The sequence below is a fragment of the Lissotriton helveticus genome, chromosome 3_1 (assembly GCF_964261635.1).
Source record: "Lissotriton helveticus chromosome 3_1, aLisHel1.1, whole genome shotgun sequence".
Lineage (NCBI taxonomy): Eukaryota > Metazoa > Chordata > Amphibia > Caudata > Salamandridae > Lissotriton > Lissotriton helveticus.
Window position 1 is genome coordinate 1,288,650,016 of NC_136061.1, and position 17,503 is coordinate 1,288,667,518.

The window sequence follows — 17,503 nt, forward strand, 5'->3', positions numbered from 1 at the left end:
AAGTTCAAGCCGGCTTTCTACTCTGCGATGTTTTATCGCGGCCAATAACTCAAAGATCGGGGGATTCGATTAGGTTTTTGTTATTAAGTCACCTGTTTTTTTCTTCGGATGTTATTTAATTTATATTTGGGATCTGATTCATGCCGTATTCGAGCCATCCACCCGGAAGTAATTCACGGGTACTCTCGGCGTTTGAATACTAATTTCGATATTTATGCCGGAAATACCCCATCCCGCCCTTCTCTTAATTATTTATTGGGGTGTTATATTATTCCACTTCCTGTCAACTCTTTTCAGAATATTAGGTAATTCGAGCAAAATGTAGCGCGGCCATCTTGGATTGGGGGATCTAAACAGAAAAGAGGACTAAAGCGTCACACTGTTATTGCTGGTGAGCCATCTTCACTCCAACTGTTTGTTGTCTCATTTCGCTGTTCTGCATTCTCGGTTGTGCCAGCTGGCCTTTTTAGAGTATTTTCTCTGGATGTTGCTCTTGATGGAGATGATGCTATCTGCACAGTTGGTGATCCAGCCTTTGAAGGTTTTTGCTGCCTGTTCGAGGTTGGTATCGGTAGCAGGGTTGGGGATGTTATTATTAACATATTAGTATTATTAACATACTTCACGGCTGCTGTATCTCTGCTGAATACTTCATGTCAGCTGTATCTCTTCTGTATACAGATAATAATGTGCCTCTGCTGCATCTGTGCTGTCTCCTCCACTGAAATCTTAACATACTTGATGTTTGCAACATCTCTGCTGGACACGCAGAATAATATTCCCCTACTGAAATTGGAAAATACTGCACTTCATCAGAAATCAGAATATAGTTCACCTCGGCCACCTCTCTGTAAAATATTTCATCTTAGCTGCACGTCTGCTGACCCTTGTTTGCAATGCTTCTGAATACCTGAAACACTACAGCTCTGCTGAGTACCCCACCCGGGCTACTTCCCTACCTCCTCCACTAAAAACTATTATCTTTGCTTCAACTCTGGTTATTGTAATGAGAATATTCCACCATCCCTGACATCTGAAAATGATTCAACTTTGCTGCATCTCTACTGAATACCGAAACGCCACCTTCTCTGCATCTCTGTCCTTTTTGCAGGGCCATCCTAAAACTTGTTGTCTTCCTCCTGTATTTTTTCTGACTTGTTGTTGGTGGTTTTAGGACTCTGGGCACTTTATCACTGCTGATCAGTCCTAAAGTGCACGTGCTCTCTATGGTAAACTTGGTAAGATTAGTCTACACCTCTTTGGCATATTTAATTTACCGATCAGTCCCTTGTACAGTGGTATCTTATATACCCAGGGCCAGAAAATTAAATTCTACTGGTGGGCTTGCAGCGCTGCTTGCGCCACACACCAAAGTAGCCTTTCAAACTGTTCTGAGGCCTCTGCCACTGAAGGTCCTGTGTGTCTAGTTTACTGCTGCTGTGACGTGGCACATAAAGTGGTTGCCACGTCTGTGACTCCCCTTTTACTATATATAATTTACCCCTAAGAAAGGCCCTAGCTAGCCATATAGGCAGTGTAGGTAAAAGGTAGGACATGTGCCTTAACTGTGTGACATGTCCTGGTAGTGACAAACAGCCTTTCTGTGTGCTATGGGACTTTGTGCCTGTCTGTTGTGTATTGACTGTCTGGCCTTGGAGTGACAGGGGCTGGGGAGGTGCAGTGGCTCCAGAGAGTCTGGGTGAGTCAGCGCTAGGCTGAATAGGCCTGAACTGCATTCGGAGTGGTGGGAGGAGTAGCACCTGAACCTGAATAGGGCTGTACAATAATGAAATACAGGTAGCGGTGGTTTAGACAGTTGCACATCTAATTCTATAATGAGTCTAAGTTTGTACTGATTATTTCTGGACGGATTTCTATAGGTGTGGTATCAGTGCCCCTCAAGGTAACCTTGACATCCCACTACCACAGATGTCAGCTTCAAATGAAATCCCTCGGGATCCGTTGTAATTAACTTTTTTTTTTAAATGGTTATACCTCGCACTCCAATATGTATTATCATAAAGCATGTGCTTTTAAGGGAGTTTATTCCCAGTCTTGACCTGTTTAGAGTGTCCTGACTATTAATCATTCGTTTGGACAGTACCAACAACTATGTATAAGAAGAGAACATCAAAGATGTAGCATTCCTTTAGTGCTTTAATATCTTGTTTGATTCAGTATTCTCTTAATACAATGTTTATAAACAACACATGATACAGAATTATTGTTGTGAGTTCATCTGTGCTGTTGATCACGAAGAAATGATACAGGCAGCCAACATGTGTTTCGTTACTAAACGTAACTTTCTCAAGGCTTATATGTATCGTGGTTGGAAAACGTCATCAAGTGGTTGGAAATTTCTCACGTAGAAATGAAATACAAAACCTTATTTAAAAGGATAAGGCCTCCTGATCCTGTAAAAATGACTGGTGATAGCCCCGAACGTCAGCTAAAAATAATTCTCTTCTGAGATTGTACTTGTCTATGCAGGATTTTGTTTATCCAGGAGTAATTTGTGAAACGTTGAGAGGCTCATAAAGTAATCCTGGAAGGACGGTGTGGATAATAATTCCTTTCAATTACGGTACTTCCAATGGGTCCTATGTATTATGCTTCGTGATTATGTGTAGCCACTGACTTCCTCCAAGGGCGGCAAGGTATGTTAGAAAATACCTTCTCCGAAAACCCCAGTGCCACTGATAGAATGCATATACGGATAACTGCCCTTTACCGTTTCACTGCCACGTGCTAATTACAAGTTTTACCAAGTGTCTATCTACAGATATACTGCATGACATATTAAGCTGCCGCTCTTGGAGGAAGTCAGTGGTTACACATAATCACGAAGCATAATACAGAAGCCCTGGTGGTTGAAACTGCCACATTTCCTGGTGTAGGCTGGCACGTGGCCCAAAGCCTACGGGAGGGTCACCAGGCACCATCATTAGAGTGCAGGTGGCATTCTGGTATGCCATCCTACGGTAATGAGTACTTTCACAGGACCTGCAGGACCTGCAGGATATGTACAGTGGTGGCATGAAATTATGTTATGTCTATTTTCTTGCAATGTGTACAACTTACAAGTGTGTACTGTACTGTAGTGTTGATGATATGTTATGCCTAGAGGTGATGTGCTCAGTGCACCCTTACCAGTAGTTACTGGTGGTTCTCACAAACTGTGATATATGTGGTGACTATGACAGTGGCCCGATTGGCCTATTGGTGTTTATGTAATACCTGTAAAGTGAAGACAAGTGCCTGGTGGCAAGGTATATATATGTGATTATGTTCTAATGTGTTTTTATGCATAATACAAAAGCTATTTTTTTATATAACCTTGTGTAGAGTCCCTTTGCAGTGTGCCTAGTGTATCGCTGCTGTGTGGGTGTGCTGTGCAAACGCTTTACACATTGCCTCTGGGAGAAGCATGACTGCTCTGCCAAGCTCCCAGGGGGGTGAGCAGGGGTTATCTTCAGGGTGTAACTCCATTGCCATGACTAGAGTGGTGGTTTCTGCCTGGCTTAGGTGCATGCCATTTCCAACCAGAAATCCCATTTCTAACAAGTACTGAACTATATCATGTCTCAATATACAGAACCTATGTCTTCGACCAAGAGCTTATGAGCAATGGAAAATGAGGTGCTTTATTTATTTTGCACAATCAGAAAATGTTTTAATTTGTGCATGTTTTCAACAATTTTTGTAAATCTACACGTGAAATCAAAGTTGCCAAAAGCATTCATCCAAGAACTCTAAAAGTTTAAATTCTACTCAATAGTGAGGATATGTCCCATTTACTGCATGTCTGCACAACCTAGAGATTACTTTACATCTGCTGAATCTAAACTAATTAATGAGAATACCTCCGCCGCCCATTACATTTTAAAATTCTTTACATCACTTGCACCCCTGGAAGAAACAATGAATAGTGCACAACTGAAATCTTAAAACAAACGCTTCAATTTGCCCATGTCTCTTCAGACTACGGGAAATGCTTCACTGCAAATGAAATGTAAAAATACTTCACCTTGCCTGCAACCCTGCCGAGTATTTGCAGTACTTTATGAGGGCTTCAGGTCTATTTAATATTGAAAATGCTTGAACTCTGCTGCGCATCTAATGAAATCTGAGAAAGATTCAGCTTTGTGTTAGCTCTGCTAAACAGTGAAAAATCAATAATTCTAATTACATTTGATTACAAAAAAATCACCTATCTGCATCTCTGCTGAATATTCAGAATGCTTCAACTCCCAATGAATCTGTATCTTTTCTGAATGATGGGAAAACTGCCCATCCACTCAGTCAGTCAGTCAGTTAGTAAGTCAGTCAAGATAATGTTTATTTAGACCATTGGTCTTTAAACAACACAAAAACAATCAATTTATATACACTCTGGTATCATAAATAATTTCATCAACCAGTGCAATTAAAACAACTATACTTAAAAATAGAATGAGTTAATTTACATGACACTTCATTGCACATGCCCCATAATATGTGTATGTTATAATCAAACCACATCTTAATATATACTTGATAAAAAGAAAAATATTTTTTTTAATCCTATAATACAATTATCATATTTAAAATTCTTCTGCCTGAGTCGAGCTGAGGTCCTTCCCCTTCACATTATTGCTTACTCCCTCATGGTTTCATTGTTCGTGTCATTACCCAGCATAACACTTTTTTACAGCAGCCATATACCTTCCAATAGCTATTGCAATATCCAGTTACACATCTCAACAAGAAGTTCTATTGCTTGGGTGCGACATATAATTCCATATTTTAGAAAGATGGGGAGAAGAAACACTTTTCACAATGGTAAAATGTTTAAACAATCCACTAGTATGTGCATGATATCACAATTTGTACCCACAATTAACACGTACATTTCCCATCGGGTTGTATCACATCCTTTTGTATTCTTTCATTTATTATCCAAGGATTTATACCAATTCTTAATCTTAGTATTTCACATCTGAACCTACAATGTAGTAATCTATCCAAATATGGGAACCAGGTTTCCTTCTGCCAGCTCCTTAACATAGATTGTACCGATTTTTTCTCTCTCAGATACTGCCAATCTTCCTCCTGAGAATGTTCTTTCCCTGAAGTTCTTAATTCACTCTTAGTAACTTCTATTTGTAACATCTACTGGCATAGATTCACCTTCAAACTCCCGCATAAAGATTCCAATTTCTTTCTAACTCCTTTGGCCCAATTTAAGTCACTGTGCTTGATCTCCTTCTTACACCATTGGGAAACTTTCTGATCCTCACCCATGCCCAGTCTCTTCCAAAATGTTATTAATGTCACTTGGGCCTATATGGTCGAATTAAGTCATACCCAAATCCATTCTTATTGCCTGTATCATTGCTGAACCTGTTAGGGACATTAGGGGTTTTAAAGACTTCCCTTCCTCAATATCCCACACACTTTTGCCAATTAGGCACAATAATTCTGCTCCATATTTTAATTGGGGAGTATCATGGCACTATAAGCTTTCATAAGAGGTCCATGGGACATTTCTCTATAAGAATTGATTTTTTTCAGACCACACACCGATACGTGTGCCCTAGCTTTTAAGGCCTCCATATGGGTATGCCAATTCAGGGACCTTTTAAACCAGACCCCTAAGTACTTATATTAATTTACTATTTCTTGTTTATTAGGGCCCAGGTACCAATTGAACGTATGTACTTTTCTCCCAAAGCATACACTGTTGGTCTTATTCATGTTGATGATTAAGTGTTTAGACCTGCAGTAGTCGCTGAACACATTCAGCTACCTCTGTCTGGTCTAAGATTATTAAGTCGTCTGCATACAGCAAGCACAATATTTATTTTCCATTCATTCTAGGGCTTGCACTTCTATCCACCTCTAGTGCTGTGTGTCCATTTGCTAGGAATATGGTTAAGAGTTGGGGTGAACAAAGCAAAATCAAAGGGGATGATGGAAGGAGTGTTGAACAATGCAAGCACTCACCCCCAGTCAAATGATCTGGGTTTAATACATCATCATTCTATAGCTCACTCTGCAACCCCAGTTCAGACATGGCTATATGCAATTCAGTCTGACCCTGTGCCTCATGGGAACAGTCCAGCCCGAACTGCCAAGCCACATCTTCCCTGGACTGGAAACACGCATCCTGGGACCGGTTTCTGGCTAATCAGCAATCATCAGCCAGGCTAGCTTGAATCCAGTGGCAAAGTGAGCAAGGGACCCACGTCTGGGCATACCCTGCCAACTTAGGGCGAACAAAGCAAAACCAAAGGGGATGATGGACGGAGTGGTGAACAATGCAAGCACGCATCCCCAGTCAAATGATCTGGGTTTAATCTATCATCATTCTTTAGCTCACTCCGCCACCCCAGTTCAGACATAGCCATATGCAAATCATTCTGACCCTGTGCCTCATGGGAACAGTCCAGCCTGAACTGCCAAGCCACGTCTTCCCCGGACCGTAAACAAGCATCTGGGGACCTGTTTCTGGCTAATCAGCGGTCATCAGCCAGGCTAGCTTGAATCCAGTGGCAAAGTGAGCAAGGGACCCACGTCTGGGCATACCCTGTCAACTTAGGGCGAACAAAGCAAAACCAAAGGGGATGATGGACGGAGTGTTGAACAATTCAAGCACTCACCCCCAGTCAAATGATCTGGGTTTAATCTATCATCATTCTGTAGCTCACTCCGCCACCCCAGTAAAGACATGGCCATATGCAAATCAGTCTGACCCTGTGCCTTATGGGAACAGTCCAGCCTGAACTGCCAAGCCACGTCTTCCCTGGACCGGAAACAAGCATCATGGGACTGGTTTCCTGCTAATCAGCAGCCTTCAGCCAGGCTAGCTTGAATCCAGTGACAAAGTGAGCAAGGGACACACGTCTGGGCATACCTTGCCAACTTAGGGCGAACAAAGCAAAACCAAAGGGGATGATAGACGGAGTGTTGAAGAATGCAAGCACTCACCCCCAGTCAAATGATCTGGGTTTAATCCATCATCATTCTTTAGCTCACTCTGCCACCCCAGTTCAGACATGGCCATATGCAAATCAGTCTGACCTTGTGCCTCATGGGAACAGTCCAGCCTGAACTGCCAAGCCACGTCTTCCCTGGACCGGAAACAAGCATCCTGGGATCAGTTTCTGGCTAATCAGCCATCATCAGCCAGGCTAGCGTGAATCCAGTGGAAAAGTGAGCACTGGAATCAAGCTATCCAGGCTGATGAGGGCTGAAAGCCCGAACCCGGTCCTAGGATGCTTGTTTCCAGTCCAGTGAGGACCTGGCTTGGCAGTTCAGGCTGGACTGTTCCCATGGGGCACAGGGTCAAGACTGATTTGCATATGGCTGGTTTCAAACTGGAATGGCAGGGTGAGCAAAAAAACGATTGATTTAGGTCCAGATCTCTGTACTGGGGTGAATGTATGACATTGTTCTGCATTCTCTCCATCAACTGTTGTTTTTGAAAGAGTTGGGGTCTAGCACGCATCGATGTCTCAAGCCATTTTTAATTGCTAATTTCCGAGCCAGAGTTCCCTCTGTGTCCTTAATGACCTGTGCCCAGTTCTGTCTGTGTAACTCCTGTATTATGGTCAGTATCCCCTTTGGGATGTCATTTTTTTCAAAGACATCCCAGAGGCAGCTCCGGTCTACCAGGTCAAAGCTGCCTGGAAGTCTGCGAAACTGCAGAACAACTTCCCTCTCTGTTCCACTGACTTTCAAGCGATCGACCAAAGAGCGAAACAGCGCCCATCCACTCAAACCCAAACTATTTCACCTAAGTTGCATCTCTGCTCAATGCTGTGGATATGTCACCAGCCTTGCACCTTCGCTGAATGCTGAGAATACTCTCACCACCGATGAAATCTGAAAATACTGTGGATACACGACATGGCTGCATCACCAATAAATGCTGAAAATACCTTCACCCCCAGTAAAGTCTGAAAATACTTCTCCTCGGCAGCTTCTCTGCTGAATACTGTGGATAGGTCACCTGGCTGCATCACTACTGAAAGCTGAAAATACATTCACCACCGATGAAGTCTGAAAATACTTACCCTCAGCAGCTACCCTGCTGAATACTGTGGATACGTCACATGGCTGCATCACCACTGAATGCTGAAAATACCTTCACCTCTAGTGAAGTCTGAAAATACTTCTCCTCAGCAGCTTCTCTGCTGAATACTGTGGATACGTCACATGGCTGCATCACCACTGAATGCTGAAAATACCTTCACCTCCAGTGAAGTCTGAAAATACTTCTCCTCAGCAGCTTCTCTACTGAATACTGTGGACAAGTCACCAATAAATGCTAAAAATACATTCACCACCGATGAAGCCTGAAAATACTTCTCATCAGCTTCTCTGCTGAATACTGTGGCTACGTCACCGGCCCTGCAGGTCTACTGAATGCTGAGAATACCCTAACCACTGATGAAGTCTGAAAATACTTATCCTCAGCAGCTTCTCTGCTGAATACTGTGGATACGTCACCTGCCTGCACCTCAAATGAATGCTAAAAATACCTTCACCACCAGTGAAGTCTGAAAATACTTCTCCTCAGCATTTTGTCTGCTGAATCTGTGGATATGTCACCTGCCCAGCACCTCTGCTGAATGCTGGGAATACCTTCGGCATGGAAAAGTCTAAAAATACATTACTTGCCTCTGCTAAATACAGTGGGCCTCATTTATGAGAAATGACGCATCGTTGCGTGAAAGCAGCGATGCATCACTTCTCAGTGCGCACTCCTTGCGACACCAATGATGCGTCATATTTATAATATGACGCATCATGTCGCAAAGAGTTACAGATACATCAGTATTTCTGACGTATCTGTAGGTGCAAAAGTGACGCATTGCTGGAGTGTGTCACAAAAGTGACGCAACTCCAGCAATGTGTACTTTCACATGGGCAGGTCCCATGTCGTTAGGGCCTTTGCCAGTCTTACGCCTGCCATGAAGCAGGCGTAAGATTTTGACGCATTAGCGGCCAAGAAATGGTGCAGTGAAATCTTATAGATTTCACTGCGTCACTTCCATGACCCTTTCTTGCGTCAAAACGCCCCCCTTGCATACATTAGACCTGGTGCAGGTATAATATGGCGCAGGGGTTTACAAAGTGATGCATCTACCTAGATGCGTCACTTTGTAAATATGGCACCACAAGGTGCATTTTTTACACCACTGGTGCGTCACAAAAAGTGACGCACCGGTGGCGTAAAAGTGACACACAGCCTCATAAATGAGACCCAGTGAATGCGTCACCTGCCCTTCATTACTACTGAATGCTGAGAACACCTTCATCATCCATAAAGTCTGTTAAACCTTCACCTCTGCTTCCATCCATAGTCATAGCTAAGAATACTTCAGCCCTATTACATCTTTGACGAATATTTCATCTCGTCCTAATCCCTGGTGAGTACTGGAATCCCCGCACCACCCCTTCATCTCTGATGAAAATGTAATCTCAGATGCACCTGTGGGGAACATTTTGAATACGTCACTTCCACCTAAATCAGAAACGATATCACGTTCACTGCATCTGTGGTGAACAGTGAAGACACTTCACTTCAACTGAAATCCGAACGTACTTCAGCTCCACTAAATCTCTTGAAAACTCAATATACTGCATGCCATTAATTATTTACCTCTGCTGCAGATCTATAAATATCCGGAAATACTTCAACTCCACATAAATATGAACACTCTTTATCTCTGCTGAAATTTGAAAATACCTCAGCTCTATTCCGTCTCTGCAGAAATGTGAAAAAACAGGATCAGTGAAATTCAAAAATACTCTGCGTCCCTTGCATCCCTACGGATTACCGAGTCCGCTTAACTTTTAAAATGTGAACATTTCTACTGCGCCCAGAAATGTGGAAATTCTCAAATCCTGCTGCATCTCCACTGAAATCTGAATATTATTTGGTTCTCTTGCGCTTACTCTAAAATCTGAGAATTCTTCACCTCTGAGGAAATCTGAAAAAAAACTCAACTTCCTTTCTAAGACTCTTGATTACTGGGAATGTGTCACCTTCTTTGAAAGTGAAAATAACGTCACCACCTCTGCAGTATTAATATACCTCAGATACGCTGTGCCTATGCTAAAAGGTTAAAAGATTCCAACAGACATTGAAATCTTCTGAGGTATGAAAATACTTCACCTCTGGTGAACCTGGCCTGAAAACTGAAAATATTTCTGTTTTGCTTCATCTATACAAAAATCTTAAAACTTCCACTCTGCTGAAATCTGAAAATACTTCATTACCATTAAAATATCAAACAAAACAGTCCAGATCTGAGTACTACCTATAACTGAACAATGCTTCTTCTGTTAAAATCTTAAATACGTCGCCATCTGTGCTGAAAACTGATCATTCCATTCCTCCACTCAAATAGAAGCATTTGGTTTGTCACCTGCAGCTGTGTTGAAATGTGAAAAAATCCAGATCTACCGAATTAATGCAGTCCAGCACTTCAGCTGAAATGTAAACATACCCCAGCACTCAGACACACATCATGAAATCTGAAAACCAGGGCTTTAAGTGGGGGGTCTGTGGGGGTCTGAGCCCCCCCAGTTTTTTGGGGGGAGCCTCGAAAGGGGACTCTAGGGGGCTCTATTTTCGGGCCTCAAAGGTCAAAGGTAGGGTGACCAGACGTCCCAGTTTTTGTTTGGTGTTACTAGTGTGGGTAACATGTCTTGATAGTGAAATACTGCCAATTTAGTTTTTCACTATTGAAAGGCTATCTTGCCCATAGGATAACATGGGGAATGCTGTGTAACATGCTTACCTGCATCTCTTCCCATAACTGCAAGATAGACATGGAATCTGGTATCCCTGAACTCAGAATTTAATAACACATCCTTTAGTGAAGATGGTTTTTAAATTTAAGTTTGGAAATAGCACTTTTAGAAAGTGGCATTTTCCTGTTCAACCTTTCTGTGGACCTCTACCTGGTTGTGTATTGACTGTCTGGTTTGTGAGTGACAGGGGCTGGGGGCAGCTCCAGGAGGCTGGCTGAGTCAGCACAAGAATGAATAGACCCATCTGCATGTAGAGTGGTGGGAGGAGTAGCACCTGGGTCTCAATAGGGCTGTGCCTGCCTGCCACAACGCTGGCTCCACCTCCTGCGGTGAGTCTGATGGCCTGCACACAATGCTAGTTATCTTGATTTAGACCACCTCCCTACTCAGATAGGCCACACCCCTTTAATAAATTTGCCACGCCTCTTTTAGAGCACCACCAGTTTTTTCCCCACTTAAAGTCTTGCTGAAAACAACAGTCCTGCAGAAATCTGAAAAATATTTCAGCACACTTTCACATCTACTTAAATACCAGTGCGTATTTATTGGACCATGTGATTGCCCAGTGATTCTGAAAGAGAACACGTATAATATTCCCATGATCCCTTGCCTGCACCTCAAGCCTGACTTACGTTTTTTTTAAGAACAGTTAAAAAAATGAAACCGAGCAATTCCTCTTACAGCATAGTTTCGCTCTTAAACTGTCCAAAAAAACATATATTTTGTGGGGAGTTGAAGTTATTGTTGTATTTCAGCTTACCATGCCTTCCTGTGATTTTTCAAAATGTACAAAATATCTTCTAACACAACTTTCTTTCATGTTCCTACCCTGCCCCTTCCCGGTTGATTTTCAGTAAAGAAATCCGAAGGGCAGCCCCCTAAAAATGAGCAGGATTGAACATTAAAAGTCAGAAAGATCTTACAAGCTCACTCCCCAGACATCATTGCTGTTCCTAGGGTTTAATCAAACGTACTGTCTCAGACAGCAGAGCTACCTCTCAGGTTACAGAGACCTTCCCCATTCAGAACACAAATATAAACCTTAAATTACAATGATTTCCCGGACTCACGCCTCAGACAGAAGTCATACTTACTGGAAATGATGTTATAAAACACAACAGCCTTGTTTATCAAATGGCTGCACTGTGATCATGAAATAATCATCACAGCACTAAATAGAGCCTTCTGGCTGAAAGGAGCTGGTATTAATGGTTATTCTAAGATCAGTTTTAATAATACTTTGAAAAGAGACACATTTTGACTATATGTGTCAGGGCCCGAATTAGAGAATGAGTGCACTGTGACTGTTTGCGGCGCACCCAGAACCGGATGCGCCCAGACAATGAGACGATTACAGAAAATGGCTGCTCAAAGGGCAGGCGTGGACCTGTGCCCACCATGCAAAGAGTGCTCTAGGGGAAGGGGGATTGGCTGTTTGCCGGGCACGCTCTAGGGTGACCAACTGGCATAGTTGCAAATTCAGGACAGTGAGTTAAAAAATTCAGGACAAAGGGTCAAAATTCAGGACAAAAATTCAGGACAGAAGGTCAAAATTCAGGACAGAAATTTCGGACAAAAGGTACGTTTTCAGACACATCAGAGGAGGTCGTACAATAGTGTATAAGTAAGTAAATAGACAACCAACATAAGTACACGTCAAAATAAGTTTATAATAAGTTGAGACAATCGTGCACCTCACCATTTTGATATGTGCACAGCTTTGAGCAATTGTGCAGGTCTTTTTGTGGTATTTCATATGATTTTTTTTTACAGTTTGGAGTTCCTTTGAAATGTTGTCCCACCCACACTGCAGGGGATGCAGAGGCCTTCAGCCTTCATTACACCCCTTCACCAAAGACCTCCTTCTGCATAGATTCTGTCACTAACTACCTCTCATGGTGCCCCTCATCTCTATAAAGACCTACCCTCTTGTATATGTCATTTATTTTACGGTGATGCGCAGCCCAATGTAGAGTGTTATGCGCTTTAGATCACACACTTATTGTTCGGAGACAATGACTCATATAAGTATGTAAATTAATATATAGGAAATTGTTACTTAAGACAAGGAAGGCTACAAGGTGCCTGAGCCACGTGGCATCCATACTGGTAGGTACTATATGCAGGGCCACTGGAATTATGTGGCAGGTAGGGCCAAATTATGACTAAATTATTTGGCAAGAAAAGGGAATTTATGCAGCGGAATGCTGGACATTTTGTCATAGTATTACCATATTAATTTCTCAACACTTTCTGGTCATAGGTTGCACCTCATTAGTGCCCATATAACACCCAAATGTAGTAATATGCAAAGGAAGGTGACCAGTCAACCTTTATATAGTGCCTTTGCAACACATCACTGCCTTTTTAGTTATTTTTTTGCCATTCGAGGAAGAAACTTTTTAAATTAGAATCTTCAGCTATATTCAGCTAATGATGGATTATGTGGCACATGTGGCAAATCCATAATCATGCGGAAACAGTTGAAGCCGCACAATCATATAATTCTAGTGACCCCGAAATACAAACTGTGGGTATTACACATAACATAGTGGTTGGGGTTGTCTTTACAATTATTATACAAATAAATACTTTGCTCTGAATGTTACACTTCGTGCTTTACAAGAGGCGCATTATGCCTCTTTGCTTCTTTATGATGAGTCAAAACAGGGTTTAGTGAAAACTCAGATCCCTCCAAGAGATACATTAATCACCAGAATTAAATAGACATTTTTGTTATGGCCTAAAAATTGCAGGCGCGCAAGGCACTCAGAAGGCTTTGCCTTTCTTCCTGACGGATATTTAAAAATGTAGCTAGGTCCTCCAGCATAGCTCCTCCACAAAAGCAGCATGCTGTGCGCTAGAACTATGCAGAGGATGGCACGCCACATGCTGTAATTACACAAGGCCCATTGGAAGGGAGAGGCCAGAAAACTAAAATACCCCCCGCTTTATATGGCACTAAATAAAGGAGCAAAGTGAGCTATCCCGCTCTTTCCTTTCGAAGTCTGTGAAAATTGTTCCCCTGATGAAAATTTGCAAAAATAATACAAAAGTATGCTTTTTACAGCAGGAAAGAAACTTAGCAAAAAACTGCATTTACCTATATTGAAGTTTGTCTTTTATTTTGTCCATCTTTTCATTTTCTTTCTTTCCTTATGTCCTTTCTATCCATCTTTGTTCTCTACTTTCATCTTTACATCCTCCATTTCTTTTTTCATTACATCTTTCTGTCGGTGCATCCTTTAATTTAGTCTCACTCTCTCTATTCTTTAAATTCATATTTCATTTTCTTTTCATATTTCCATATTCCACATTAACATTAATTTGTTTTCTTTTTTTACCATTTGATCATCCTTCTATTGTCAAATCTAATTCTTTCTCTATCTTTCCAGCTTTCTTTCAGTATTTGCTTCTATTCTTCCTTCACTTTCTCACTCCATTTGCCTTGTGCTTCTTTTTGATTTACCAAGAACCAGATACCACACATTATCATTATTTCTCTTTCTGTCACTGATTTTGGCTACTTCTGCACCCTCTGACCCCCCCCCCCACACACACACAAAGCTGCATCACAGTGATCATTCCTGCTTTTATTTATTTGTTTGTTATTCTGTCCTGATCTGCGAGTCGCGTCACAGATCAAAGAAAGGAAGGGCCATGGAACACTGATCTGACCCCCCTCCACCCACCCCCCTGCTTCTCCACACCTTTGGCCCATTGTCATTCTGTAGGTGATAATCAGCCACATCAGAATGTTTATGGGCCTGGTCAAAGACTGAGCGTGGTCGGGGAGGGTCTGCTGCAGCCTCAGAGAAGTGCGAGCTGGCTCTGATTGTCCCAGGGGAACAACACAGCTGGCTGCCATCCCCAAAATTACGGACAATTGGCGTCCGTTAAAGAAGTGCTCACAGACAACGGACAAGGGGCCCAAATAACGGGCAGTCCGTGAAATTTACGGACGGTTGGTCACCCTAGCACGCTCACTGTGCACGATCAATGTGCCTCCTGGCAGCTTTCTTGCTTCTGTACCAGCATGTGCAGTATGACATAGGTGTGGAAGCAAAGGTTTCCCCTATTTACCCCCTTAAGTGCTGCACACGTTCATCGGCCGACGGCACCACTACCTCCGTAGTGCTGCCATCGGCCGTTGAACGTTCGAACTGCACCTGCGCAATGGAACGTCCAGCACTGGAGCTGGACGTTCCATAGCAGCTATGAGGTTACATGGGGCCAGGCAACAAGGAATGAGTGCACACCCCTTTGTCATTACTTCAGCACATATTGTCCACCCGCACGGTCTATGTTACAGAAGGGGCTGTGCAAGCAACTACAGCCCCTTCTGTGATACCGCTGCACACTTGGGGCACCTTGTGTACACAGTGCAGACTGCCGCTTTCCTCAAGGTCTCTCATTAATTATTGACAGATGCTCCGTCACAGCTCCGTTTACAGCTTACTGTGACCAGGTTTAGTCTCCCCCTGCCGACTGCAACCTCATCTAATGTCAGGAGTATCTTGATATTCTAATAATCAGCAGCGGCCCATGGATGGAGGTCCGTGGGCGGGGAGGGGGGGGCGGAGGGGCAGGGTGTGGGGTATGGGGTAGTAAACTACGGAATAGGGCCAAACAGAGGTAAGTACAGAAATAAATAAATAAAACAAATTTAGATGCATGGGCTGCATCGCATTTGGCAATGCAGCACGCGCAATGAAATTCGTTTTATTTTTTTATTTGTTTACCTACCTCTGTTCGCCCATATTCAGTAGTTTACTACCCCCCCACACTGCCCCTCCGCCCCGCGGAACTCTCTCCACGGGCCGCTACTGCTAATAATTGCAACTTTATTCCCAGGGGCATAGCTTCGGGGTGGGGGATGTTTGGAGGTGTTACACCCTCCCAATAAATGCATTTTCTGAAAAATGGTTGGTACAGGTACTTTCAGTCGAGTATTGTGAGATTCCAATCAGATTTCACCAGCAATTTTTAAATACACACAGAAAACACACACACACACTCACTCTCTCCCTTTCTGTTTTGAAAGTCCTCAAAAATATTGGTTATTTTGCAAAAATTGTGTTTTCTCTCTTAGTACTCATATTAATTCTCATTCCTCTCCCTTTCCACTGCCCCTTAGGCCCCTCTCATGTACTCTGCATGCCATATAACTTAATTAAACATTATATGCCAGCATGATTGTCGGAAAGTCTGAATCCCCCCCACCCATTCCTACTGACCAAGCTACGCCCCTGCTCATTCCAGGGACAGTCTCTCTAAGCTAGTGGCTGACATCATAGGCCAGAGGTGGCTGCTGGCCACGTGATGGGTTTCGCCATTACTTGTTAGGATTACCAACCAGAGGGAAGTGAGGGACACCTGCCGTTGACCAGACGCAAGGACTGAGCACAATTGTAAGGAGCAGGGAAAGGTATGTTATGAATCGTATCATACTCAGGGAAGCACAGACGTGCCAGAACTCCTGTGTGCTGCATACATCCACCTGTTCATTACAGCTGACCCCCGGGGCCGACCCAAAGTCCAAAGTAAGCTGTAACCCCAGGATGAAGTAAGGGCGCAGTCTCCCCTCACCAGACTGCAATCTCCACGGAAGGGCTCCCTCCCACCTTGACATTTCCCAGGAGAGACCGTCTTCTTGCCTTGCCCGCATGGTCCATTCCAGCGTGACACACAGGTGCATTGTGTGAGCTGGCAGCTTTTCAGAAGTCGACGTCTCGAGACTCATTACAACCTCCAGGAATACGCGCTAGAGTAATACATGCATTACAGTTTGCGGCGGGCGCACTAAGGGGCCCATTACGATCGCGGACGGACTTGCGTCTGTCCGCGATCCCTGTGTAGGAGGGAACGTCCGCATGTGCTGCGGCATTCCCTCCTGTGCAATTAGGATGTGACCGCCACCCTGGCGGTCACATCCTCTATATTTAACATTGCGGCGAGTGAGGCTTCAAGCTGCACCCGCCGCAATGTTAAAAACACATGCAGTGCATTTACATGCACAAAGCGGCAGGCACCGCGCGGTGCCTGCCGCTTTCTGCATGTAAATGCAGGGGGGTACCATAGGTACCCCCATGTGCACCCCCCCCACCTCCCTTCACCCAGGGGGCCCGCAACGGGCCCCCAGAGTGAAGATCCTTATGCTTTTCCACGGCGGAGAACCCACCGCGGAAAAGCATCTCTACTACGCCATCCTAATATGTCTGGCGGTGTCTGAGAGACACACTGCCACCATATTAGAGCTTTTCCGCCGCGGTTGTAAGCCAACCGTGGCGGAAAAGCAGCGGACTGAAAGCAGGACCCACCAGCCATCCTAATGTGGCGGTGGGTCTTTGGTGGGTCCGCAGAGGATTTTCCGCATCTGCCGGGCCGGCGGTGGCTTCCGTCGGCCCGGAGGATGCGGAAAATCCTCCATCATAATGTGCCCCTTAGTTGGGAAGATGACCTAAAAGCAGCGGCATAGTAATGTTGCTAAGCTCCTTGCTGCAAACAACGTAAATGGGTCCCTAGCCCCACAGTTCTTAAAGTAAACGACAGTTTGTTTCCATTGCGGTGGGCTCCAGTCCTCAGACCATGGAACCTGCTGCCACTGCGCCTGCTGCACTATTGCCTTTAGGATTTGTAGATTGCATCGGTTTTGCATGGGTGTCATGGAACCACGTATACTGTTGTGAACTTGGGG